The sequence below is a fragment of the Peromyscus californicus genome, unplaced genomic scaffold, assembly GCF_007827085.1.
Source record: "Peromyscus californicus insignis strain IS unplaced genomic scaffold, ASM782708v3 Scaffold_11__1_contigs__length_118956290, whole genome shotgun sequence".
Taxonomy (NCBI): domain Eukaryota; kingdom Metazoa; phylum Chordata; class Mammalia; order Rodentia; family Cricetidae; genus Peromyscus; species Peromyscus californicus.
In genome coordinates this window covers 16,170,392-16,198,194 of record NW_026294402.1, presented here as the reverse complement: position 1 = coordinate 16,198,194, position 27,803 = coordinate 16,170,392, and the positions used below count along the sequence as shown (strand labels likewise).

The 27,803-nt window shown below is 48.8% G+C and overlaps 1 protein-coding gene across 3 annotated transcripts in view; it reads left to right on the top strand.

Annotated features, from left to right (window-relative positions):
* Olfm2 (olfactomedin 2) overlaps positions 1–27,803 on the top strand; it is an 80,871-nt gene that overhangs the window by 38,256 nt on the left and 14,812 nt on the right. The gene's annotated exons all lie outside the window — the stretch shown is intronic.

Genomic DNA, 27,803 nt, shown 5'->3' with positions numbered 1-27,803 from the left:
TGGTCCATTAATAATATACAGGACTCAAAGGCTGGGTTGGGGAGATAGCTCATTCAGTCCAGAGCTTCATACACATGCATGCGGACCTGAGTTCTGTCCCCACAACCCATGTAAAATGTCAGGTGTGGTAGCTTGCATGTCCCCATGCTGGGTAAACAAGCCAGCCAGCCCAGCCTGTTTCATGAGAGACACTGTCCCCTAAAACCAAGGTAGATGGCTCCTGAGGAACACCTGAGATTGACCTCTGACCTCTACAATATACATATACACACATGTACGCATATGCACACATGTATACACGAAAAATCTCAAGGCCTGTTCCCAGTTACCCACTTCCTCCATGGAGGCTGCCCTTCCACAACCTTCCCAAACGGCACTACTACCTGGGGACCAAGGGTTCAAATGTGTGATCCTGTGGGAGATACTTCATCCTGAAGCCACAATGGGGTGTTTGCTAGTACCGGCTAGCAGAGACTGGACCCTGGGGATCTGGGAGTGCTTCGTTCCAAAGGTGTCATGCTCAGGGTGAGTTCACAGGTCAGAGAATCACCTTGGGAGTGATGCTGAGACAGAGGTGACGACAGACAGGGCCACTCATTCTTGTGTTCTGTGAACAGACTGACTGACAGTCGAGATCACAGACTGTTAGAGAAGCCCCGATGCAGGGCCAGCAGGATGGCTCAGTGGAGGGAGGTGCTGGCAAGCTGAGTTTAATCTCTGGGATCCACGTGCTGGAAGGAGAGAACTGACTCCTGAAAGTTGTCCTCTGAATACATGCTCACTGTGGTGCATGCCCACACATGAACATATATACACAATAAATAAATTTAAAAAATGTAATAGAAGCCAAGACATGGGGCCAGCAAGGTGGTTCAGTTGGAAGGCACCTGCTGCCTAGCCTGAGGGCCTGAATTCGATCCCTGGAATGCACATTGTGGAAGGAAAGAGCTGACTTTCAAGTTGTTCTCTGATCTCCACACATGCTGCTGCACTTGTGCATGCATGCACACACATGCATGTGCACACACACGGAGACATCATATACACCATAATAATATATAATATACTTAAAATAATAAACATAAAACAGGGAGAAATAGGTGGGGGGATAAAATCAAAGTGTGGAGGAACATGCCTGTCATCACAGCATAGAAGTGGAGGCAGGAGGTCAGGAATTCAAGGCCATCCTGGGATACAGAGTAAGGGGGGCTCATACTTTCTAAGGGAAGAATGAATTCCAGATAATCATGTTGGAAAATGGAATGGCCTTGCCTTCCCTCATCCCAGAACGTAGCCGTCATTTGTGGTGCGTGATCGTCTGATAGGCCCTGGGCTTGTGCGGGTGGGCTCCGTGTGTGACAGGTGTTTAGAGACTAGGGCACTGTGACTGTGGAGTCACCTGGTGGACCCAGGTGGTAAGATAGACCAAGCTAAGATCAGACTGCAGGTCCTGAAAGAAACAACCCTCGGGTCTTAAGATGCTCCAAAGTTGACTCTGCCAGATTTTGATCAAGCACAAACCCTGGATAGATAAGGGCTGAACATGCATCTGAGGCTAGACCCCAGATCCATGGAACTTAGACCAGAAACAAATCCAAGTTTCAACAGATCAAAGCAGTGCTGTGGACTCCAGAGAAACAAGACCAACCCAGATCCTGAGATACACCAGGGTGTAACTGCTGGCCTAGACTAGGGTTGACCTGGGCCTTAAGATAGACCATGGTTGAATTAAGTTGTGACATAGATCAGGTGGGAGCTGAGTGCTGGCGTGGACCAGGCTTTCTAGTTAGTTGCTTGTCTGTGCTGTGATAATACACTCTGGACAAATGAACTTGGCGGCGGTGGGGGTGGGTGGGTGTCTATGGGATTTACACTTCCAAGTCACAGTTCATCATTGAGAGGCGTTAGGGCAGGGATTCAAACAGGAATTTAAACAGAAACAAATGAGGAATGTTGCTGCCCAGGCCCACCTTCCCAGGGGTGGCACAGCCCTCTTACCTCAGTCATCAATCAGATAGGCACCCACAGACATTCCCACAGGCCAGTTGAGACCCCCCAGATGACTGGAGGCTGTGCCAGGCTGCAGTGAAGGAGAGCTAAAACATGAGGCTAACCTACATCCTAAGCTAGATCAGAGCAGAATTCATACAGATAAAACCAGATAATGTGTTTATTTGGGGAAATTGATGGGGCCCATGTTTTCCCTACCTACTTATTGACTCATTTATTACAAACTGTTGAGTGTCTGAATTTTTTAACTGTTATTATTTGTTTGAGACAGGTTCTCACATCATCCAGTCTATCCTCAAACTCTTTATGTAGTCTAGGTTGGCCTTGAGCTCCATGTCCTCCTCCTCCTCCTCCTCCTCCTCCTCCTCCTCCTCCTCCTCCTCCTCCTCCTCCTTCTTTTATTTTGGCTTTCTGAGACAAGATTTCTCTATATAACAGTCCTGGCTGTTCTAGATCTCACTCTGTAGACCAAGCTGGCCTCGAACTCACAGAGATCTTCCTGCCTCTGCCTCCAGAGTGCTGGGATTAAAAGCATGCGCCACCACCGCCCAGCCTGCCCCCATCTTCTAAGTGCTGGGATGACAGATTTGCCATCAGGCCTGGCTTGGAATCATGTTTACATCACAGGGCGCACTAACACACACACACCCACACACACACACCCTGGCTGTTGTAGTTTGGATGTAAAATGCTCCCCAAAGACTCGCAGCAGGTGGGGCTACTGAGGGATCATCAGATGGTGAGGGTGCTCACCCCATCCCCAGATACATTCACAGCTGACTGGGCTGTTAGTAAGTGGGGCCTGCTTGAAGAAAGCAGTCACTGGGGATGTGCCTAGAAGTGGTTCTCCTGTCTCTGTGCCTTCCTCTCTTCCTCTGCTTCCTGGCTGCTGTGAAGTAAGCAGCTTTCCTGTGGCACACATTCCCACCGCCATGATGTTTTTGGTCTTATCTCAGACCCAAAGCAACAGGCTGAAAGCTCTGAAGCAATGAAGCAAAACAACTTTTCTCCTCTAATTGATTTTCTTTCATCTTTTGTGTGTCTGTGTGTGTCCTCTGACTTTCTCACATGGGCCATGCATGGCACACGCACACCAGAGGGCATACGACAGCATTGGCCACAATATGTCAGCTGGGCTGTACTGGGGGAAATTATTAAGGCAACTCTATGTAGTTAAAAAGGAGATTTATTTTGGGGTAACTTACAGCCAGTAAATGGGCCTCACCAGGGGTAGTTCTTCTAGGTCAAAGCTGGAACAGCTACCCACTACAGGACTGGGATTCTCTTGTCTCTACCTCCCATCTCACTCTAGAAGCTCTGGGATTACAGTCCTGTACCACTGTGTCCAGCTTTATGTGGGTTCTGGGGATTAGAACTCAGGTCCTCATGCTCGCATGTCAGGCACTTTACCCACGGAACCATCTCAGCCCCAACTCACCAGCTTTTGAAGTTTTCTTCTAACTTCTGCATGCACAGCATTGGCTGCAGGAAAGCATGTGGCCACTGTGGGAAGTATGTCCGATCAGGCACCCAAGAGAAAAGGATGAAATTTACACTTATTTATGTGGGAGGCAGACACACCGTTGTAGCTAGAGTTTTCCAGCCTGGCTCACAGTCAGGACAAATCTCTGTCACCCGCCAGTCCCACAGCCGCTCAGACCCGACCAAGTAAACACAGAGACTTATATTGGTTACAAACTGTATGGCCGTGGCAGGCTTCTTGCTAACTGTTCTTACAGCTTAAATTAATCCATTTCCATTAATCTATACCTTGCCACGTGGCTCGTGGCTTACCGGCATCTTCACATGCTGTTTGTCATCATGGCGGCTGGCAGCGTCTCTCTGTCAGCCTTCCACTTCCCAGCTTTATTCTCCTCCTTGTCCCACCTACACTTCCTGCCTAGCCAATGGCCAATCAGTGATTTATTTATTGACCAATCAGCAACACACTTGACATACAGACCATCCCACAGCACACCCTGGTGTGATGGGGAGGGCAGATACACCCTGGTGTGATGGGGAGGGCAGAGGACAAACTTGGGGGAGTCTGTTCTCTCCCTTCGCCATGTGGATCCGGGAAATGACAGGTCATCAGGCGTGGTGACAAGCACCTTTACCCAATGAGCCATCTCACTGGCCCAAGACTGGAGTATTTGTCAACAGTTTAGTGTCTGCCCCAGTCTCTTGTACATGCATAGTGATGTCACACACATACATACACCACCCACATGCATGCTTTTTTTCTTCATAGTCTATTTATTTATTCTGTGTTTCTGCACACACACGGTGTGTGTGTGTGTGTGTGTGTGTGTGTGTGTGTGTGTGTGTGTGTGTGTGTGTGTGTCTGTGTGTACACATTCATGCCAGGGCCCAAAATGTCAGAGAAGAACTTGGGGGAGTCCGTTCTCTCCTTCCACCACGTGGATTCTGTGAATTGAATTCTGGTTGTCAGACTTGGCCACAGGGCCTTTTCCCATCTTGAGCCGAGTTGCTGGACCCCCTTCTCAGTAAATGACCCCTTCCTCCTTCCCACCCTTAGGGTGAATCTGCGAGTCATATATCCCTCCCTGTGTGGACCCTTGCTTGTCTGTAGCTAGGGACCCTAGGGGAACAAGATTCCCACACAGAGCTTCAGCTAGAGTTGAGAAACCAGTGTGGACGCCTTCTCTGCCCCAGAGTGGGCGGTAGTTTTCCACGGCCGTCAGAGAAGAATAAAACCAGACGCTGGAAGAACTCCATCCTGGCTGCCAGCTTTCTCCATTGCGCCAGCTGTGGTTGGAAGGACAGCCTTGAGGCGAGAAAAAAAACCCAAAGGGACCCCCGTTCTCCCCACTGGCTCACCCGCCTGAGGCCACCAGGGACCCTCTCCTTGCCCTCTCCCTGCCAGCCCTCCTCCTCCTCCCAACTACTCAGATATTCCAAGGCAGGAAACTCATGAATATTTATAAGGTCCTGGCAGTGAGGGAGATAAAAAAAAAAAAAAAAAAAAAAACATTTGAAATTTATGAAGCTGGATCCATCTATAAATAACAGGCCCGTGGCTGGTGGGGGCCTCCCTCACCCACTGAGGGCTTCAAGTTCAGTACCAGCTCTAGTGGCGCCTCCTAGAGCTGCCCCTCCATGAACACATGTGTGCACAAACATACAGAGCTTCACTGTGAACACACAGTTCTGTGTGCATGTGCATGTGGTATATACACACATGTATAGGAATGCACACATCCACGTACACATAGAGGCCCGAGAAGAACACTGGGGGTCCTGCTCTGTCCTCTATCCTACTCCTTGAGAAGAGATCTTTCCCTGAAACTGGAGCTAGGCTGGCAGCCAGCACACCTCGAGGTCCTCCGGTCGCTGCCTCCTGTAGCGCTGCATTACGGGAACCCATGCCCAATTTCTACAGGGGTCCTTGGGATTAGAACTCAGATCCTCATGCTTGCACAACAAAGGCCCTTATCCTCTGATCCTTCTCCCTGACCCTTGGAACACAGTTTAGCATTCTTCTGTTCATGGCATACACATGTTTGCATCCAGATGAATAAAGAGACATGCATTCACACCCACTAGAGTCTGCCCCCCTTGCACACACTCATGTAAACACCCAGCTGTTCAGCGTGGACCAGAATCTGCTAAGCTATCTCCTCTGTTCACACTTGGGCAAAGGCAGCCACTCACACTCACACATTGGCACACACTGTAGAAAGGCCGTACCCCAGCTCATGAGCCCCTTCCTGACCTGTGACCCAAATCCAGAGTCCCTTCTCTGGGCCTCAGTTTTTCCATTTGCATAATGGACATGCTGAGAGTCTTATCTCTTACAAGTAATGCTTGGAGTGTGTGTGTGTGTGTGTGTGTGTGTGTGTGTGTGTGTGTGTGTGTAACTAGGGGTGGAAACCAGAGCCTCATGCCTGCTAAGTAAACAGTCTTTGGCTCAGCCACCCCACAACCTCTTTGTTATTTTTTAAAAATGTACAATAGAAGCTGGGGACATGACTCAGTCATAGAGCCCCTGCCTAGAATCCCCCAGTGAGGGGCTGGGGTGCGGCTCAGTGGTAGAGCTCTGGCCTGCTTTGCTCAAGGTCCTGAGTTTCATCCCCAGCACTACAAAAACAAAACAAGACAAAACAAAAATCAGGCATGGTGGTACACACCTGTAATCCCAGGAGAGGTGGAGACAAGAGGATCAGACATTCAAGGTCAGTCTTAGCTTCATAGAGTTGGAGGTCAGCTTGGGCTGCATGAGACCCTGTCCCCAAATTAAAGGAATAAAATAAAGTCCGTGGTTGGGGAGAGAGCTCACTTGGTAAAGTGCTTTCCATGAAAGTTTGAGGCTGTGAGTTTAACCTCCCAGAACCTACTCACAGTGCATTCCTAGGACCAGTGCTGGGCAGGCAGAGGCAAGAGGATCCCTATGGCTGGCTAGCCAGCCTAGCTCAATCAGTGAGCTCCAGGTTCAGTGAGAGACCCTGCCTCAAAATGGAAAAAATCCTAAGATGGAGAAGCAATTGAGGAAGACATCTGATGTCAGCCTCTGGCCTCCATGCACACATACATGTGCACAGGCACACACAGGCTCTTTGTCTCTCTGTCTCTCTGTCTCTTTCTCATACACACACACACACACACACACACACACACACACACGGGCAGGTGGGGCACTTCAGAATGCAAACTGCATTACAGAGTCCTCCCTCTGGACCAGTGGTTCTCAACCTGTGGGTTGTGACTCCTTTGGTGGGTCAAACAACCTTTTCACAGAGGTTATCTAAGACCACGAGAAAACACAGATACATTCATAACAGCAGCAAAATTACAGTAATGAAGTAGCAACAAAAATAATTTTATGGTTGGGGGTCACCACCACGTGTATTAAAGGGTTGTAGCATTAGGAAGGTTGAGAACCACTCGTCTGGATGAACTTGGGTGGGCATTTACATTGGCCATCAATCACCTGCTTCCTGGAGCTGGGGTGTCTTCCAGTCTTCTCCAGAGCGTGATGCTCCCCAAGCTGAGGCCATGGATCTGGAGCTGACAGCTGTATGGTAAGCATATCTCATCAGCATGGGGTTCAGGCAGAAACCCAAGAACAGCTCTGTACTCCCTGGGCCCTACCAACGAGAGTCACGGGGCCACTAAGCATGTGTGCAACCCCAGCATGGTTGCCTAACACTAGTCCCTGTTCTCAGTTCCCTGGGGTTGAAAATCAGGCCAACTTGGCTCTGAATATCTCGTGACACAGCTGAGGGCCCTTTTGGATTCATTAACTCGCTGCTGGAGACTCGGCCTGTGCTTCCCTGATCTGCCTGGGAATTTCAAAAGGGAGCCTTGAGGAAGATAATGCCTTAAACAAGCCGAGAGCTCATTCAGTTCTCCCACCCCTAGTGGGAAGCACTGCCACTGCCTCTTGCTTTGCAGATGGGAAAAGTGTCGCTCAGAGAGGTTGAATCACTTGCCCAAGGTCACACAGCCAGAAAGTGGAGCAGCCAGGATCTGAACTCAAGTCAGCCAACTCTGGGGTTTGTGTGTTTCTAAGTTGCACAAACTTAGAGCTAGCGACCCATATTCAGAACTGGGCATGGCAACTCATGCCTTTAATACCAATGCTCTGGAGGCCGAAGCAGGCATATTGCTGAGAGTTTGAGGGCAGCCTAAGCTATATAAAGAGTGAGATCCTATCTCAAAAGCATGGGGATGGGGCAGTTTGTGTCTGAGAGGAGAGAGGGTGTTGTCAGAGCAGGACAGACAGGGGGAAGGACAGGAGGAAAGGTTTTTCCATGAAAAACTTAGGAAACAGGCATGCCTTCAGTCAGTTCCTTTGGGCTCCTGTGGCCTGCCAGCTCTGTCCAGTATGTGAGGGAGGACAGAAGGGAGGGAAGGAGGCATGGAGAAAGGAGAGAAGGAATAAAAGAAGGTAGAGAAAAATAATGAAGGCTGAGAGGAAGCGGGAAGGAAAGGCTAGGAAGGTGGCTTAGTGGTCGGACTGGCTGTGCAATCGTGAGGTCCTGAATTCAAATTCCCAGGACCCACCTGAAGACCGATGTGATAGCAAACACTGTAACCCGGTGCTCTTATGGAGAGGTGGACAGAGACAGGAGAATCCCCGGAAGCTCCTGGCCAGCCAGCCGGGTGTATGCAGTGGTGAACACACAAAGTGACCCTCATCTGCCCTTGGAAGTGAGAAGGGGTTCCCGGAGGTGGTGACATTTTACTTAAACATGGAGGGATTCAATGAACTAGGAGGGTTTAGGGCCAGATGGGGAGAGGGCAGCAAGTGGAGACCAGTGTAGCTAGAGTTTTCCTGCCTGACCCACAGTCAGGACAAATCTCTCTCACCCGCCAGTCCCACAGCCGCTCAGACCCGACCAAGTAAACACAGAGACTTATATTGGTTACAAACTGTATGGCCGTGGCAGGCTTCTTGCTAACTGTTCTTACAGCTTAAATTAATCCTTTTCCATTAATCTATACCTTGCCCCATGGCTCGTGGCTTACCGGCATCTTCACATGCTGCTTGTCATGGCGGCGGCTGGCAGTGACTCCTCAGCCTTCCGCCTCCCAGAATTCTCTTCTCTCCTTGTCCCACCTATACTTCCTGCCTGACCACTGACCAATCAGTGTTTTATTTATACAGAACGATATCCACAGCACTTCCCTTTTCTTTTTTTTTCAAAAAAGAAGGTTTTAACTTTAACAAAGTAAAATTACATATAATTTGGGAATTTGGGCGTAGCTTCTCTTACTACTTCCTGCTGGAGGGGGGCGCTGTATCTTATGGGGACACAAAGAAAATTTTAGGATTATGGAATAGTCCATGAGGCTGTATTGTCTGAGCCAGTTGCCTTGAATCCGATCTGGATGTTGGATGTTGGATCATGTGGGCCATGGTGTCATCGGAGACCTTTCAGGAGGTCTTAGCTGGTCAAACCTGATGTATCTTAATCTGGAACAAATCCATAGCCTCTGGTTTTCTGTGGGAACAAAACCAGAGTCTCCTTTCCAAAGTAACACATCCTTACATCCAAATTTTGAAGTCAAAGTATCTTTAAAATATACATATTGGTTTAACTCAACATCTTTTATGATCAAATGTTTTTCTGCAGTTAAAAATTCCAAAGACAACACAATCCAGATTCTCTGTGTAATATTCATCTTTACGTGGCTTATTTTTTATATTAATTTTACTGTCTCTTTAAAGACTTTATTTTTTAAAACTATGTATTTTTTATATAACTGTATATATCACCTTTTTTGTCTCTTTCAAGCCTGCATATATTTTACACACATTGTAAATTATTACATCTGAAACTGTCTTTTTTTTTTTTTTTTTTTTTTTTTTTTTTACATTTTTTTTTTTTCGTTTTTCGAGACAGGGTTTCTCTGTGTAGCTTTGCGCCTTTCCTGGGACTCGCTTGGTAGCCCAGGCTGGCCTCGAACTCAGAGATCCACCTGGCTCTGCCTCCCGAGTGCTGGGATTAAAGGCGTGTGCCACCAACGCCCGGCCTGAAACTGTCTTATTGTGAATCTATTGTTTTAAACTGCAGCAGCTGTGGCTGCTGGCTCCGCCCACCTCAGCTTCCCAACATGGCAGTGGTGGTACATTTACCACCAGCTCTGGGAGCTATAGTGGGTCTATACTTTTATCCAAGCAGCGTGTAGCCCAGAAACCTCTTTTTTTGTTTTGTACTAGCAAAGGCTAAGTCCACCACGCAGCTTAATGTGCCACTTGCAGAGGCCTCATTCCTGCCATACTGCAGGTTGAGCGCACATGCTAGGAACCTGCCAGTAGCTCAAACCGGCAGCTGCCGCTCATTTGAGAGAGACAATTAGGAAGCTGTTTTTATCTCCATTTTACAATCTTTTTTTCTCAGTTTTTAGGTGGAAACTCTTGCCCCACGTTGGGCGCCATCTGTTCTGCCTTCTCATTGGTTATAAACCCAAACATATGACTGCCTCATCATTGCCTGTATGTACAGCCCTCCAGGTCCTCCATGGTATTGAGATTAAAGGCGTGTGTCTCCAATGTTGGCTATATTCTTGAACACACAGAGATCTACCTAGCTCTGCCTACCAAGTGCTGGGATTAAAGGTGTGCACAACCACCGCCACGCTCTTGCTATGGCTCTAATAGCTCTGACCCCTGGGCAACTTTATTAACATACAATTAAAATCACATTTCAGTACAAATAAAATACTACCATAGACCAGCCTCTCTACAGTTCCCCAGTCCCGTGCTCTTAACCCTAGTTCTGCTGCTTAGCATAGAAGCAAACAGCACTGACCCGGGGCTCTCTTTCTGGAAATACTGTGCAGATATTTATTTATCATCTACCAGGTGCTAAGAGGTGGTTTAGATGTGGGGTAAGTGATGGGGACAGGATGTGCTTGTCCTCAGTCACTTCCCTCCTGATTAGTGATGGCTGTAATGAAATGCCTGAGTTTGAATGACTTCATAAAGCAAAAAGGTTTAGCATGCAATGCAAGAAGTTCAAGGGTATGGGGTTGGTATCAGAGGCACTTGGATGAAGACTTTGTGGTGGGAATGCTCATCTACACAGATGTGCCACCATGGAGCCCCGCTCCCAGGCTCTCACCGGGGATTTTAAGGCAGAGGGGCTCTACTTCTGCATCACATTCCCACTTGGAGGGTGACCCCCTCCCCAAAATTACCATAATATCCTGGGAGAGGCAGTGATGACCTCTTACTAGTGACTTACTAGTGACCACTTACTAGCCCCATCTCTCTCTCTCTCTCTCTCTCTCTCTCTCTCTCTCTCTTTTTTTAAGATTTATTTATTTATTATATATACAGTGTTCTGTCTACATGTATGCTTGCAGGTCAGAAGAGGGCACCAGATCTCATTGTAGATGGTTGTGAGCCACCATGTGGGTGCTGGGAATTGAACTCAGGACCTCTGGAAGAACAGCCAGTGTTCTTAACTGCTGAGCCATCTCTCCAGCCACTAGTCCCATCTCTTAAAGGGCGCCCCCCTCTTATGTTGCCACGCTGGGAACCCAGAGACTTTTGGGGGAGAAGCCACATCTAAGTTACAGCATGGTTCATCCACCACACTCACCAAGTGTAATGATAAAGTTTCCATCATGACAAGGGTCAGCAAGGAGACTCAGAAGGTCTGGGGCTGCTGAGATGGTGGAAGGAGAGAACTGTAAAGTTGTCCTCTGATTGCCACAGGCAAGCGGTGGCATGTGTGATGACCACACCCATAGACTGTGTATGTGCATGTGCACAACAAACAAATGATTGTCATAAGTCAAAATAAAATAAGTCTGCTTTTAGGGAGCAATTAAGGAGGACTTCTTGGAGGGGGTCACCTTTCAGCCTTGTTCTTCACTATGAACAAGAAGGATGGTGCCTGGAGAGATGGGTCAGCAGCCAAGAGTGCTTGCTGATCTTGCTAAGGACCCCGAGTTTGGTTTCCAGTACCCACAACTGCCTGTAACTCCAGTTCTGATGTGTCTGACGCCCTCTTCTGGCCTCCATGGGCACCTGCACTCACGTGGCATACACTCACACAGACATACCTATAAATAAAAAGAAAATAAGTATTTTTTTAAAATTGAACTGTGGGATGTGGTGATGCACACCTTTAATCCTAGCACTCAGGAGGCAAAGGCAGGCAGATCTCTGAGTTTGAGGCCAGCCTGGTTTATATAGTGAGTTCCAGAACAGCCAGGGCTGTGTAGAAAGACCTTGTCTCAAAAACAAAAACAATAAACACAAGAACAGAAACACAGAACATTATCTTCCTTCCTTCCAAGTCTTGTTTTGGGGGTGTGAACAAGGTGAATGTCCCACAGTGGGTAGCTTGGTTCGGATGACTGTGGAGAGCAATATTCTGGGATGTCAGTTCTGAGTGCCGGTTGTGTATCTGGTGTCCACATCAGACCCGTTCCTGTGCTGCTCTGTAGGATAGATCTGTGAAAACTACATTTCCCAAGTGCCCTTGCTCCCTAGCTTTCTACTAGGTTCTGGCAATGGAAGACCACAGAGGGAGTGTGCAGGGGAACTGTGAGGAGCTGTCATGCCCTCTCCTCCCTCTCTAGTACAGTCTCCCACTTCCAAGTGTCCTGAACAGTAGCTCCAATTTTTGGACTCTGGCCACACCATCTGTCTTAGTCAGGCTTACTATTTCTGTGACAAAACACCATGACCAAAGCAACTTGGGGAGAAATGGGTTTATTATGCTTCCACATCACTGTTCATCATCAAGGAAGTCAGGACAGGAACTCAAGCAGGGCAGGAACTGGAGTCAGGAGCTGATGCAGAGGCCATGGAGGGGAGCTGCTCACTGGCTTGCCCATCATGACTTGCTCAGCCTGCCTTCTTCTAGAACCCAGAACCACCAGCCCAGGGATCAGCCACAGTGGGCTGACCCTCCCCGCCCCCATCAATCACTAATTAAGAAAATGTCCTACAGGCTTGCCTACAGACAGATCTTATGGAGACTCTTTCTTTCTCTCTTTCTTTCTTTCTCTCTTTCTTTCTTTCTTTCTTTCAATAAAGATTCATTTATGTATTATGTATTATGTATACATTATGTATGCCTGCATGCCAGAAGAGAGTACCAGATCTCATTATAGATGGCTGTGCGCCACCATGTGGTTGCTGGGAATTGAACTCAGGACCTCTGGAAAAGCAGCCAGTGCTCTTAACCGCTGAGCCATCTCTTCAGCCCCCATGGAGACATTTTCTTAATTGAGGTTCACTCCTCTCAGATGACTTTAGCTCGTGTCAAGTTGACATAAAACTAGCCAGGACATCATCTTTTCGCTGCCCAACCTTGGGGTGGCAGCATTTTTTTTTAAGATTAATCATTTTTATTTTATGTATGTGGGTGTGTGTCTGTGTGTGGGAGTGTCATGTGAGTGCAGTGCCCTCAGAGGCCAGAAGGGGGGGTTGTATTCCCTGGAGCTGCAGTTACAGGTGGGGTTGTGAGGCTGTGGATGTGGGAGTTGGGAACTGAGCTCAGGTCCTCTCCAAGAGCAGTAAGTGCTCTTAACTGCCAAGCCCCAACTCCAGCCCCTGATGACACCTGATGGTCACCGGTCTTCACTGCTTCCATAGTTCCTCTTCAGCCACCCATCTCATCTTCAAGTCCCTCCTTGGGGCCACCTAGCACTGGTGGTCCCTTCTCCAGTCTGGGAGGACACAGAAGCCCCTGCCATGGGTCCTTCTTTCTAAGGCACACCCTCGCATCCCCTGCCAATGGAGACTGGTCACCTAAGACATACCAGAGCTCCAATTTTACAAATAGGGAAACTGAGGCACAGTAAGGTTTAAGGCTCTTGCCCAAAGTCACAGGGCTAGGAGGAGGCACTATGCAAAGTTCTTTGAGATGCACTGGGTGAGGTTGTGTGTCTGAGCCTTTGGTGCAGTGTGCCTGGCATGCACATGGGCGATAATGCAATTACCACTTAAGAGCTGGTCTCCAGAACACTGAGGCTGGAGGTGCCTGCCAGAGCTCCTTCAGCAGGCGGGACACAGGTGCAGCTGGCCACAATGCCTGCTGATTGAAGGCCCTTCTGGGCTCAGCCACCTGGCAGAACAATGGCAAGCTCCCGCTGGCTGTCATCCGCAAAGGAGCCGAGGGGCAGAGGGCCTCTCTGCCTGGGAGCTGCTGCCCCCAGCTCTGCCAGGATCGATTTTCCCTTCAAGTGGCCCATTCTTACTAACAAAGGGCTCGGGTGACCCAGGTGGCCATCACCGCCCACTCTCCGGCGAGTGCATTCTGTCTTTGTGTGGTTCTTTTTGGGTCCTGGGGACAGAACCTAAGGCTTTGGGCATGCTAGGTAAATGCTGGGCCATAACTTTCTGCCTTCGGACATGAGTTTCTTTGAAAGACCTGGGAAAGTGCAAAGAATGTGTGGAACTGGGTTTCTTTGGCTGCTTTGGCTCAGTTCAGTTATGGGATAACTGTGTCCCCCTCCCAGAAGGACATGTCTTAGCACCTGGTGTGGCTGTGGGTGGAGATAGGACCTGTAAAGGACCCAATGCGGCTCCGTCAACCAACAGCAACTCAAAAATAATTGATAAAGGGGTGTGTGCCTGTAACTCCAGTGCTTGGGAGGCTGAAACAGGAGGATTGCCATGAGTTCAAGACCAGCATGGGCTACATAATGAGTTCAGGGCTAGTGTGGTGGTGAAGGGGACCTTGTGGTTAACCCAGCTACCCAGCTGGTCTTTGTCTTTCATCTTCCCCAACCTTAAAATTAAATAAACATCTTTTCTTTATAAATTAACCAGCCTCAGGCATTCTGTCACAGTAATAAAAGTGATGCCTACATAGGCCTCCTGCACAGAGAACATAGCAGAGGAGAAATTGGATTTGGAGGGAAGAGGAGAATGTTCTAGCTCACCTCCCAGACCTCACTCCCATTCTCACCCCTAGTTTAATCTTCAGCCTCTCTTTAGATAACTTCTGGGTTGCTCTACTAGGGTAGGACTTTAAGGAAGGCAGGGACCTCATTTATGGCTGCATTCCTGGAGCCTGCCATAGTACCCAGTGCATAGTAGGTGCTTAGTGAATGCTCCTGGGATGAACAGGTACCAGACCTTTGGAGCTGCTCCCTCTGCCAAGAGTTCAAGCCTCCCTATCCCACGGCCCCCAGCTCATCCACCTGTTGGGTTTAGTTACCGCCGCTTCCAGGATGCTGGCCCTCCGCCAGTCCTGCTCATGCAGCCCAGAACTTCCCTCATCTGGCACTTGTCACACCCTTTTTATGATTGCCTCCTCGCTTGTCTCTTCTTGGGGAGCTCAAAAGCTGCTGTCCTAACCCCCTTTGTGAGGATCTCATGAGCTCTCCCTGGACTGGAGGTTTTAAGTGCTCAGAATTCATCAGCTCCCTGCATCCACAAACCACCAACTGTGCTGTCTTCAGTTTCCTTGTCCGGGAAATGAGGGAGCTGAGGCTCAGAGAGGGTAAACAGCTCGCCCACTTCTGGGATTGCAGAGCCAACTCAGGGGCCTGTGAGATGGCTCAGTGTGTAAAGGCACTTGCCACCAAGCTGGCCCACCTATGTTTGATCCCTGGAACCCATACAGTGCAAAGACCGAACCGAGTCCAGAAAGTTGCCCTCTGACCTCCACAAATTTGCCATGACATGTGCACAAACATGCATACACACATACGTAAACACACACACACACACACACACACACACACACACACACACACACATACATACATGAAGTGTAATTGGAAAAAACCTAAGTCCAGACTACCTGACTCTTCTTTTCTTTTGTACTCTAGGTCACACCCATCAGTAATATTCATATGTTTGTTTGTTTATGTTGAGACAGGGTCCCTCTGTGTAGCCCTGGCTGCCTGGAACTCACTCTGTAGACCAGGCTGGCCTCGAACTCATAGAGACCCTGCCTGCCTTTGCCTCCTGAGTGCCAGGCTCATCCATGTATTTTAATTCTGAAAGCAGTTATGACATTCCCCGTGGGCCACACTGCATGGGGAAGCTTTTGTTTGCTTGTACGGAGACCGGGTCTTTGTACAGAGCCCAGGCTGCCCCTGGACTCTGGGTCACCCCACCTCTGCCCCCCATGTGCCCTGCCATGTCAGCAGGTACACAGCTTCTTCAGAGCCCCCGAGATCCTTGCTATTCTTAGCCTCTAGTTGCAGCCGAACAACTGAAGTACAGAATGGTTAAGTCACTAGCCTAACATTGCACAGCAGAACTAAGATTTGAACATAGGAAACTCAGAGTCAGCTGAAAGGACTGAATGCATGTAGACATTTGTTTGAAATCTTGGAACGTATGTCCAGAGGTACACCCAAGTGATGAATGGGGTCTGGACACCCAAACGAAGTAGCCACCCTAGGGATGTGGCTCAGTGGTAGAATCCTGCCTAGAATCTTCCAGGGAGGGACTGGGACTCAGTGGCAGAGCTCTGGCCTAGCATGCTCAAGCCCTGTGTTCGATGAACAGCACAGAATGAAAGGAAGGAGGGAGAGCATGGGGGAGAAGAACCAAACCAGCTGCTCTCGGGACCCCCAGCACCCGGCAGGAGCCCATCGAGGCGGTCCCGAGCCCAGCGGGCGGGGCAGCTGCTGGCCTGGGGCTCGTGGGGCAGGAGGTAGCTCCCGCTCCCTCACATCCCAGCCCGTGTACAGCCTCCACCGTCTGTCTCCAGCCTGCCCGGAAGCCTCCTTGCAGCAAACGTTTCATTTTGTGCCCGGGTGTCCCTGGCTATCCGTACAAACGCCTCCGCCAGCCACGGAAGATAAATTTCTCCCGCGCCGACCTCTCCGCGCAGCGGGATTGATTTCCGAACTCCAGCCCCTGCAGCAGCTCGGGCCCAGCCCCCACCGCGGGCACCAAGGGCTGCAGATTTATACCCTGGCCAGAAATTGAATTCCTGTAAGTCGAGGGAAGTGTCTAAAAAGCTCATCCGGGCTCATTTTTACTTCTGACAAACTTCAGGTGAGAGATTAAACCGGAGCCGGGCTTCCAGCAGCAGGGACCCTGCAGACTGAGAAATCACCATTTATCTTCCACTCCCTGCCTCCTGGGTCGGAGAAAGCAACCGGATCTGCAGGCTGCACGTTAAAGGGGGGTTCCGGTTACCGACTAGCAAAGGGCACCTACCTGCTCTGCGCGCCCGGAGGCTGGCTTTTTGATCTCCACTGCAAATATGAAGACAGTCACGATGATGTGACTTGAAACCGCTCATTTGGATCTGCAAGATGGCTCACTGGGTAAAGTCACTTGCCAGGGAGCATGCGGACTGGATGGAGTTCAATCCTTGGGACCCACATGTCAGAGGGCCAAAACCACCTCCCAAAAGTTGTCAGCTGACCTCTAAACATTCACCATGACAGCCCTTCCCCAAATGAATGAATGGATGAATGAATAAACAAAAAAATAAATAAATAACCATTTTAAAAACAAATGAGGGCTGGAGAGATGGCTCAGAGATTAAGGGCCCACACTGCTCTTGCGGAGGACCTGAGTTCCGTTCCCAGCAGCCAAGCTGGGTGGCACACAACAATCCCATTTAACTCAAGCTCCCGAGGATCCAAAGCCGTCTTCTGGCCTCCAAAGGCACCTGCTCTCTCGCTCGCTCGCTCTCTCTCTCTCTCTCTCTCTCTCTCTCTCTCTCTCTCTCTCTCTCTCCCACACACACACACACACACACACACACACACACACACACACACACACACGCACGCACGCACACACACGCACACACACACACACGCACTCACAACTCTTTTTTTAAAAATTGAAACACTCATTTTAAAGAGGCTGCGGCAACCTGGGCCCTTGGTAGTTCTTGTTAAGCTTGCCTGGGCTGTGTGGCAAGGAAGACCTCAGAGTCTGTGGATAATTCCAGAACCCTCAGCCTGACTGCTCCACCACTGCCAGAGGCCCAGGGAAAACCAGGGAGGAAGAAGCAGAGACGGTGAGTGACAGGTTGGGAGAAAGTAGAAGGAAGAGCCGCCAGAGAGGCGTCCTAGCTCGTCTGGAAAAGCTGCTGTCGGATGCAAATGCAGCTCCCGTCCTTGGTTCAAAAGCCGCTAAGTATTAAAGAAATGAGTCCTTGATGTCAACACAAAAAGGATCAAAACAGAATCTTCCTGAGAAGACAGGCGTTTTTATGTCTCTGTGAACTTCACTAGATCTGGCCTCTGGCAGGGAGGCCGACAGAACAAGCCGAACTGTGGGCTGAGCGCTAAATGACTGCGGATCTGGGATTTGTTCATTCAGTAATTCAGCTGCAGCTACTGCTGACAGACAGTAGGCATCTGAGGGACCTGCAGACAGATGAGTGGGTTTAGGCACCTGGGTCCTGGTCCCCCTTTATTTTACTTTTTTGGGGGTTTGGTGGTGGTACTGGGACCCAGGGCCTTGTGCATGCTCACAAGTGCTCTACCCCTGAGCCAGGCCCCCAACCCCTCACTGGGGGATTTTAGGCAAGGGCTCTACCTCTGAGCCACGCCCCAGTGAAGTTCCTGAGCTTAAGAACCAGTAGGAGGGTCTGGGAATGAGGTTCTATGTAAAGAACTGGGTAATCATGGACTTCCAAAACCAAACGGCTAGTGGGGCATTTTACGAAATCTCTGAGTAGTGTCCTTCAAGGCTGTCAAGGTCACGGGAAGGAGTGGAGACACTGTCCCAGAGCAGAGTAAGAAGACGAGGTGACTCAGTGCAGTGTGGGATCTTGGATTGAATTCTGGACCCAAAAAAGGACTTGAGTGGGAAAACTGGAGAGACTGGACAAGTCTGAATTCAGTTAGTAGTGTTGGGGGTTCCGTTGTGATCAATGTGCTGGGGTTACATAAGACATTAACAATGCAGGGGGAGGGTGGGCCAGGCGGCTGCTCCCTGGACTGTCTTGTGGAATTTTCCTGTAAATCTAAACTTATTTCAAAGAAGATATTTATTAGAAAAGAAGTCAGCAGGGCACTCACAAGCATTCTGGAAGCTTGCAGGTAGTGTATGATAAGAGCCTGAGGCTGTGTGGACCACATGTTCAGCACTGTGATTAGCTCTGGATGGATAGTAATTGATGACACCCCCAAAGCATGCCTGTGACACCCACATTGGTTCAGCTGTGGTACAAGGCAGCCCCCAGGTTCACACACTATTGAAATGGTGGGGCTGTGTGTTTACATGTTTCTGTAGCATGTGTGGAGGCCAGAGCTCAATGACAACACCAAGGACCTTCCCTGCCAAGGACCTTCCCTGCTCATGCACCACCTTCGTTTTTTCATTTTCTTTATTTATTGTGTGTATGTGTGTGTATGTATATGTGTGTGTTTGTATATGTGTGAATATGTGCGCATATATATGTGTGTATATATATGTGTGTGTTTGTATATGTGTGAATATGTGTGTGTGTATATATATATATAATATATATATAGTGTGTAGGTGTATGCTGTGTGTGTGCAGTGAGGTATATAATTTTTTTTTCTAGACAGAGTTTCTTTGTGTAGCTTTGGAGCCTGTCCTGGAACTCACAGAGATCAGTCTGCCTCTGCTTCCTGAGTGCTGGGATTAAGGGTGTGTGCCACCACCGTCTGGCATAAGGTACACAATTTTATTGCCATTTTACAGATGACACAGACCAAGTGATGTGCTTGGCAACCTACCAAGCAAGAGGAAGGAGCAGATCCAGGACTTGAACATTCATTATGGCTTAATCTCGCTGGGTTCTTCATGAGAAACTAGCTGCCGAGCCCTCAGCACAGGGTGTCGCTCAGAGGGGTGAATTAAGCATCCACTGTTATTTATTATTCATTAGTATGGTTGCCATGGATGTACTACCAAAGGATTTCTTGCATAGGGTTGTCACATAGCACTGTCACAGTGTGTATATATACGCATATGTGAGTGCATGCATGTGTGTGTGTGTGTGAGTCTGTGTGTATACCCCAAATACTGTGGGAACATTTAAGCAGGGGGAGGAGGGTTGGGTTACTCTATTTCCTTTGACTATAACAAAATTCCGGGGACTGGGTCATGTATAAAGAAGAAATGTGTAGGGACTGAGTTGTTTCACTTCTCTTTAAAACAACTTAGATTTATCTGTTTTATTATTTTGTGTGTTTGGGTGCTTTACTTGAATTATGTTGCGTGTGTCTGCTGCCGGCTGAAGAGGGTGTTGGATCCCTAGGACTACAGTTAGCAGATGGTTATGAGCCACCGAGTAGGAGCGGGAACCACACTCTGGTCCTCCGCAAGAGCAGCAAGTGCTCCTAGTCGCCAGGCTCTCTCTTCAGTGCTTGTTTCTTTCACTCTATGTCTTAGGAGGTTCCCCTTCATCAGGCAGTGGTAGTGCACACCTTTAATCCAGCACTTGGGAGGCAGAGGCAGGTGGATCCCTGAGTTCGAGGCCAGCCTGATCTATAGAGCTAGTCCCGGAACAGCCAGGGCCACACAGAAACCCTGTCTTGGAAAAAAAAAAAATTTCCCTTCAAGATGGAAGGTTTTAACCTTGGAGGAAACTGCTACACCTCAGGCTTTTCTGAGAACTGCCTCCATTAATCACCAAGACCAAGCTTCCAGCACGGGGACCTTTAGAAGACACACATATACCCAAACCTTAACATGGCTCAGCTAAGAGCTAGGGAACCTCAGCTCTGCTGGCTGTTTGCAGACCTTTGTTCATGTTGTGTTATGTCCCTCCCAGGCATGGTAGGCATTCTGATATCCCAGTACTCAGGAGGTAGAGGCAGGAGGGTCAGCAGTTCAAGGCCAGCCTGAACTACAGGAGACCCTTTCTAAAATGAACAAAAACTGGGCCTAGGGAGGTGGCTTAGTAGGTAAAGCACGTGCTGTGCACATCTGCAGATTTGAGTTTGGAACCTCAGAACCCGTGTAAAAACTTCACGTGGCAGCATGCACCTGTGACCTCAGCTCTGGAAAGGTAGAGACGGGGATCCCTGGAGCGTTCTGGCCAGCAATCCTAGTGAATCAGTGAATTCAGCTAGAGACACTTTCAAAAATAAGATGGACAGCGATAGAGGAAAACCCCCAGTGTTGGGCCTCCACACATGCGGACGCACACAGAGGCATATATAAGAATATATACACACACAAAATGAGTATTCTGGTGGATGGATAAATGAAAGAATATACAAATGGATGGATGGATAGATGGAGGTGTGAACAGAGAGATTAAGAGATGGACGAGTAGATAAAGAGATGGATAGATAAATGAACAGATGGATGGAAGGATGGAAAGATAATAGATGATGGGTGCTTGAATGCATGGACAAAGGAAATATAGATTAATTAATAGGTCCATGAATGGTTGGATATATAATTATTAGATGAATGAATGAATGGATAAATGAATGAATGAACGAGGATACACATGGATGGATAAATGAATCATGGATGAGTGGATGGTCATGGATAGATAGATCATAGACTGATGGATATATGGATAGATCATGGTTAGATGGCTCATGGATGGATGGATAGATCATGGATGGAGGATAAATAGATGAGTGAATGAATGACTGAATGTGTGAATGGGTGAGGGGGTCCCTGCTCTGCCTCCCAGATCCTGGGCAGAGCCACTGTGGCTCAAACTGAGGGAGGCCCCAACAGTTCCCCGCCCTTAAGCCTGGCTGGGTGAGCTGCTATCATTTTTTAAGGCCCGACAAGCTTATCACTCAGTTGAGATTTGCTCAGCCCCTCCAGGTCTGACAAAGGCAGCTGGCTATTATCTCCAGCCCTCCAAAGGGCTGGCTGCTGACATGGTTCAGATGCAGCGGCCAGGCGTGTCCCTGATTCATTTATCACAGCTCCTCTTCCAGGACTGCTTCAGAACCTGCTAGGAAGGAGCCTGTGTCAGCCTGACCTCAGACAGCCCTCCTGGGAGAAGGGGAGGGAGTGGCATGGTGTGTGTGGGGCTACTGTTCACTGCAAACGTGTGAAGAAGAAGACATTTGGTCTCTAACCTACCAGCCCATCAACATTTAGCCGTTCAATAAACATCTGCGAGACAGACAAAACTCCCCACTCCCATGCCACTTCCCGTCTTGGGCAGAGGTCTGTCTCAGTCACACCTGAGGCCTGAATGGCCATGGGGACCCAGGGAGGGCAACAAGGTCATGTTCACTGTGATCGTGTAGCCTGAAGGGAGGTCATGTCTGGATCCTGGCTCCACTACTTACAGGCTTTGTCACTGTGGTGGAGGTCTTGACTTCTCTCTACCCGAGAGAAAAGTGGCACCTCTCAGCCTTGTGACGAGAATTAACCCTGTTAGCAGATGCTAAGAGCGCCGTCCGATGCCTAGCTATTACTGGGGCTTCAGTATCCTTTATTCCCTGATTGTACCACAGGTCCCAAGTCATTGTGGTGCTGGGATCTCCCTTTCTATCTCTCCCCCCCAACCCCCCCCCCCCTGCTTCCTGAGGATGGAGTTGCCTCATACATGCTAAACAAGCCCTCTCCTTTAAACTGAGGTACACCCCAGCCCTTGTCAGTGTGTTCTTTAAGAAGTCAGGCCGAGCTGGGGGGGTGGCATGCACCTTTGACTCCAGTTCCCTGGAGCCAGAGGCAGGTAAATCTCTGTGAGTTCAAGGCCAGCCTGGTCTGCACAGCCAAGGCTACATGGTGAGAACTGTCTCAAACAAACAAACAAAAGAGAGGTGTGGCCTGCTAGATTATTACCACGTTTGGGAGGGACTGTGGGCCCAGCTTCCTTTGCTTCTGACCGGGGGATGTGCCGTAGCATCTTTCCCTGTTGCTGTGACAAAAATACCCTGACTAAAGCAACTGAAGAGACCAAGGACCCATTCTGGCTCACAGGGCCAATGAGATGGCTCACCTGGTAAAGGGGCTTGCTGCTCAAGGCTGGGGGCCTGAGTTAGATCCCTGGAACCCATGTGAGAGCGGAAAGAGAAGTGACTCCGTAGAGTTGTCGTCTGACCTCCACATGCATGCTGTGGCATACGTGTCCCTCCCAACGATCATAACCAAGCAACGGGACTAGAGAGACGGCTCAGTGGCTAAGAACACTGACCGCTCTTCCAAGGGACCTGGATTCAGTTCCCAGCACCCTCATGGCAGCTCACAACTGTCTATAACTCCAGTTCCAGGGGATCCAACACTGTCTTGGGGCCTCTGTGGGAACTGCATGTGTGTGGCACACAGATATATATATGCAGGCAAAACTCCCATAAACATAAAATAAAATTTAAAGAAAGGATTTTTAATTAAAACAAACATATAGTCTGACTCACAGTTTAGGGGTAGAGTCCGTGATGGCAGGGAGGTCAAGCCCACAGCAGCTGGTCATGCAGTATCCAGTCACAGAAGAGAGCAATGGCCGCTGACGCTCAGGCCACTGTCTCTGTTTTTGTTAGCACTCCCACCCGAGTTTGGTTTCAGTCTTGCCGTGGTCACAGTGTGACCAAACAGCTTAGTGGGGGATAGGTTTATTTGACCAGTACATGGGGAGTCAGGGCAGGAAGTCAAGGCAGGAGCCTGGAGGCAGGAACCTCAGTGGAGACTTGCTAGCTTGCTCCCCATGGCTTGCTCAGCCCACCTTCCTATACACACCAGGAGTGGCACTGCCCCCAGAGGGCTGGGTCCTCCCCCATCCATCGTCAGTGGAGACACTGACCCACAGGCCAATCTGATGGAGGCATTTTCTCAGTGGAGGTTTCGTTTTCCCAGGTCTCTCCAGCTTGTGTCAAGTTGATAAAAATGAACCAACCAGCACACCTAGGAATGGTCCCACCCACAATGACGATGAGTCTCTCCACATCAGTTAATGTAAACAAAACAACCCCCGACAGGCATGCCCATTTCCCAGGTGATTCTGCATCCTGTCAAGTTGATGATTAGCACTGCCCATCATGAGGAATTTTTACATTTCTGATGTGAGCTGTGACACCATCCATCATGTGGCTGTCTCTAGAGCAACCTTGATGACCGCACTGTGTCCTTGGACCTCTAGAGTTGGAGATAAATAAACCTCTCTTCTTTGGAAGGAGTCGGGTTTGTCAGTATAGTGATTAAAAATCAAACACAAAAATCTAGGGGGCTGGCGAGGTGGCACAGTCAATAAAAGCCCCTGCCGTGCAAACTTGAAGTCCTGAGTTTGAGCCCCAGAACCCACAGGGCGGAAGGAGAACCTACCCCCGAAGACTGTCATGTGGCCTCCACATTCAAATTGCTTGCTTGTGATCACACATTCATGCATATTCACATATAATAATAATGATAATAAATAAAGTTAAGTTTGAAAAAGACAAATACAGGTTGGGAGATGGTTGAGTTGGGAAAGTGCCCGCCTTGCAAGCACAAATAAGTGAGCTTGGTGGTACATGCTTGAAATCCCAGTACTGGGGAGGCAGAGAAAGGAGGAGCCCTGGGCATCACTGCAGCCAGCCTGGCTGAATTGAGAGTTTCAGGTCAGGGAGACTCTGTGTAAACATAAGGTGGGGCTGGCAAGATGGTTCCGTGGTTAAAGGTGTTTCCTGTGCAAGCCTCTTGACCTGAGTTTCATCCCCAGAGTCCACGCAAAGATGTAAGGAGAGGACTCCACAAAATTGTCTTCTGACCTCCACATGCTGACACACAAAGTGATAAGAACATTTGTAAAGAGGTAGATGACTCCTGAGGAGTGATCCCTGAGGCTGTCCTCTGGCCTACACATGTGCATGTGCACACACACACACACACACACACACACACACACACACACACACCCCAAAAAGTTACTTAATTGGCCTTTGGGTGTTATGAAGGTGGCAATTTGAATAATAGCTGCAGAGATGGGATGCAGCCCAGTGGCAGAGTGCCTGCCTAGTACATGTGAGGCCCTGGGCCCCATCCTCCGCATGATCAAGAAAATTGTGCAGAGTAATGGTGATGGTAGCCAACTTCTGTAACTCCGTCCGCCTAGGACTGTTCTACTTCTAAATGCATATGTTATTGGCTATCTTTTTAAGCCATTCCATCCTCCCAGGAATCCTTGTGAGGGACAGTAGTTAATGTGCACAGATACGTTAAACAACTTGCCTGGGTTACACAGCACTCCAGTCATCAATTGAGAGCAGGAATTCAGGCAGGACCTTGTGGAGTGGGTTCTACCTGATGGAATAGGAGTGAAAAACATCCAGAGGCAAGTGTGATGATGCACACCTGGAGTCCCAGCACTCTGAAGGTGGAGGCAGGAAGAGTGTGGGTTTGAGCTAGCCTGGGCTACAGACTGAGAATTTGTCTGGGGGAAAAAAAAAAGGAAGAGGGAAGGAGAGAAGAGAAAGAAAGAAAATAAAGAAAAGGCGAGAAAGACGGAGACTGAAGGGCAGACAGAGGGGGGGAAGAGAGAGGGGGGAGGGCAGCTCCTAACCGTAAAGATTTTGGATTTTGCCCGGAAAGACGTGGGTGACATCACAGAGTCCTTTTTGGGAGGCCGTGGGAGAAATCCCCGCCTGTTCTCAGTACCAAAAATAGTTGCTGCTTCTTGGGAGCATCTGGTGTACTTTGCTTTCAGGACACCGGGGACAGCAGAAGTGACCAGTTTTCTCTTTTTGAGTTTTCTGCTGAGGAACTCCAAGCCAAATTCTTGCCCAACCATATGCTGTCAGGGTCAGGTTTTAACAGATTCATTTTTCTCAGTCTCCCTTCTGCTTATGTCTCTCTTACTCCTTTGCCAAAATAAAAAAATGAATTTGAACAAGCTTTAGAGGCGGAGCTGGGTCTCGGTTGGTTGAGTGCTTGTCCGGCCTGTAGGAAGCCTTGGGGTCTATCCTCAAGCCTGTAATCCCAGCTGGTTCATGGTCACCCTCAGCCACCCAGAGTGGGAGGCCAGCCTGGGCTGCATGAGACCCTGTCTCAAACAACACAAAACAAGGTGTGGGGTGGAAGGGTTAAAAGAATCCTAACAAGAGTGATGGGCTGGGATGTGGCGTGGCGCTGAGTCACTTGTCTAGCATGAGCAGGTCCTGGGTTCCATCTACATCTCCTTACAGAAGGATTCATGTTCATTCTTTTAGGGGGAGTGGCTGTGGTGGTGGTGGGATGGCTCAGTAGGTAGAGGTTCTTACTGCTAACCCTGACTACACGAGATGGAGTCCAGGGGCCCACAGGATGGAGAGAACAAACTCCTACAGGCTGTCTTCACACACACACACACACACACACACACACACACACACACACACACACACAGTGAGGGGGGCACATAAAATAAATAAATACAAGTAAATGCATTAAATTAAAAAATATTTTTCGGGGCTGGAGAGATGGCTCAGAGGTTAAGAGCACTGACTGTTCTTCCAGAGGTCCTGAGTTCGATTCCCAGCAACCACATGGTGGCTCACAACCATCTGTAGTGAGATCTGGTGCCCTCTTCTGGCCTGCAGTCATACATGCTGTATACGTAATAAATAAATAAATCTTTAAAAAAAATATTTTTCATGCGTGGGTGTTTTGCCCTCGTATATGACTGCACACCTCACGTGTGCAGAGCCCATGGAGGCCAGAGAGGGTGTTGGATCCCCGGAACTGGAGTTACAGACAGCTGAGGGTGGCAGCCCTGTGGGTTCTGGGAATCCAGTCCTGGAAAAGCAGTTAGTGCTCTGAGCCACCAAACCACCTCGCTAGCTTGCCGCTGCACGCCGCCCCCCCCCCCCCCCCATACAGTTTTTAAAAACAGGAAAGAAACTTGGGTTGGGAGAGAGCTGAGCTGTTGAACTTGGCATCATGCAAGCGTAGAACCTGGAGTCTCGTCCCCAGAACACACACATTTTTAAAAGGCCTGTTGTGGTGGTACATGGTTGTAATTCCAGTGCTGGCAAGGCAGAGGCAGGAGAATTCCCGGGACTCTCTAGCCAGTCAGCTTAGCTGAATTGATAAGCTCCAGGTCAATGAGAGACACTTTCTTTCTTTCTTTCTTTTTTTTTTTAAGCTGAGAATTGAACCCAGGGCCTGTGCTTGCTAGGCAAGCGCTCTACCACTGAGCTAAATCCCCAACCCCAAGAGACACTTTCTTAAAAAAATAAAAACAGCCGGGCGGTGGTGGCACACGCCTTTAATCCCAGCACTTGGGAGGCAGAGCCAGGTGGATCTCTGTGAGTTCGAGGCCAGCCTGGGCTACCAAGTGAGTTCCAGGAAAGGCGCAAAGCTACACAGAGAAACCCTGTCTCGAAAAACAAAAACAAAAACAAAACAAAACAAAAAAAACCAAAACCAAAAACAAACAAACAAAAAAACAGTGTAGAGGGTGGGTGTGTTGGTGCTTGCCTTTAATCCTACCCAGTACTAGTGTGTGTCTGTGTGTGTGCAGAGTCAGACAGATCTCTGTGAGTTTGAGATTAGCCTGGTCTACATACTGAGTTCCAGGACAGCCAAGGTTACATAGAGAAACCCTATCTCAAATAAAACAAAACACAACAAGAAACCCAAGGTGGTCGGTCGGTGGTGGCGCACACCTTTAATCCCAGCACTTGGGAGGCAGAGCCAGGCGGATCTCTGTGAGTTTGAGGCCAGCCTGGGCTACAGAGAGAGATCCAGGACAGGCACCAAAACTGCACAGAGAAACCCTGTCTCAAAAAAACAAAACAAAACAGAACAAAACAAAAAACCCCAAAGTGGATAGCACTTGGTGCTTGGGGCTTGGGGAATGATGCCCAAGGTTGTCCTCTGGTCTCCACATTCATTCGTTGCACACACACACACACACACACACACACACACACACCCCGAAAAGACAAACTTAAAAGTCAGTGATAAGAACCTCTGACTTAGAGCTGGGGGGTGGGGCTAGGGGTACAGCCCTTTTCTAGAATTCTTGAGGTCCTGAGTTTCATATGTATATGTGATATTTTTGTGGGGTTCTGAGGATGGAATCCAATACCTTATATATGCTAAATAAGCATTCCAGGACCCAGAGTCCTCAATTTTAATGACTGTATAGTATTCCATCTTGTAACTGAACCTTACAATTTATGTTATTCCAATTTATATAATTAGAAGTTTTAAAAAAAGAAACACTCCTACCTGTGTAGTTTTAAGCAGTGCCTAAATAAAAATCCTTGTAGGGGCCAGCAAGAGGGCTCAGTAGGTAAATACTTGCCACTAAGCAGGACAGCCTGAGTTCAATCCCCAGAACCCAAATGGTAACGAGAAGTATAAGCTGTCCTCTGACCAACACATACACCCATACCATGGCACATGAGCAAGAGCACACACACAATTGTAACTTTAAAAAATCTTTTTAAAAAGATCCTTATAGCAGCCTGGTACTTGGCCATATGATCCTTATGATTTGCGTGGGCTGGATTTTCAGTCT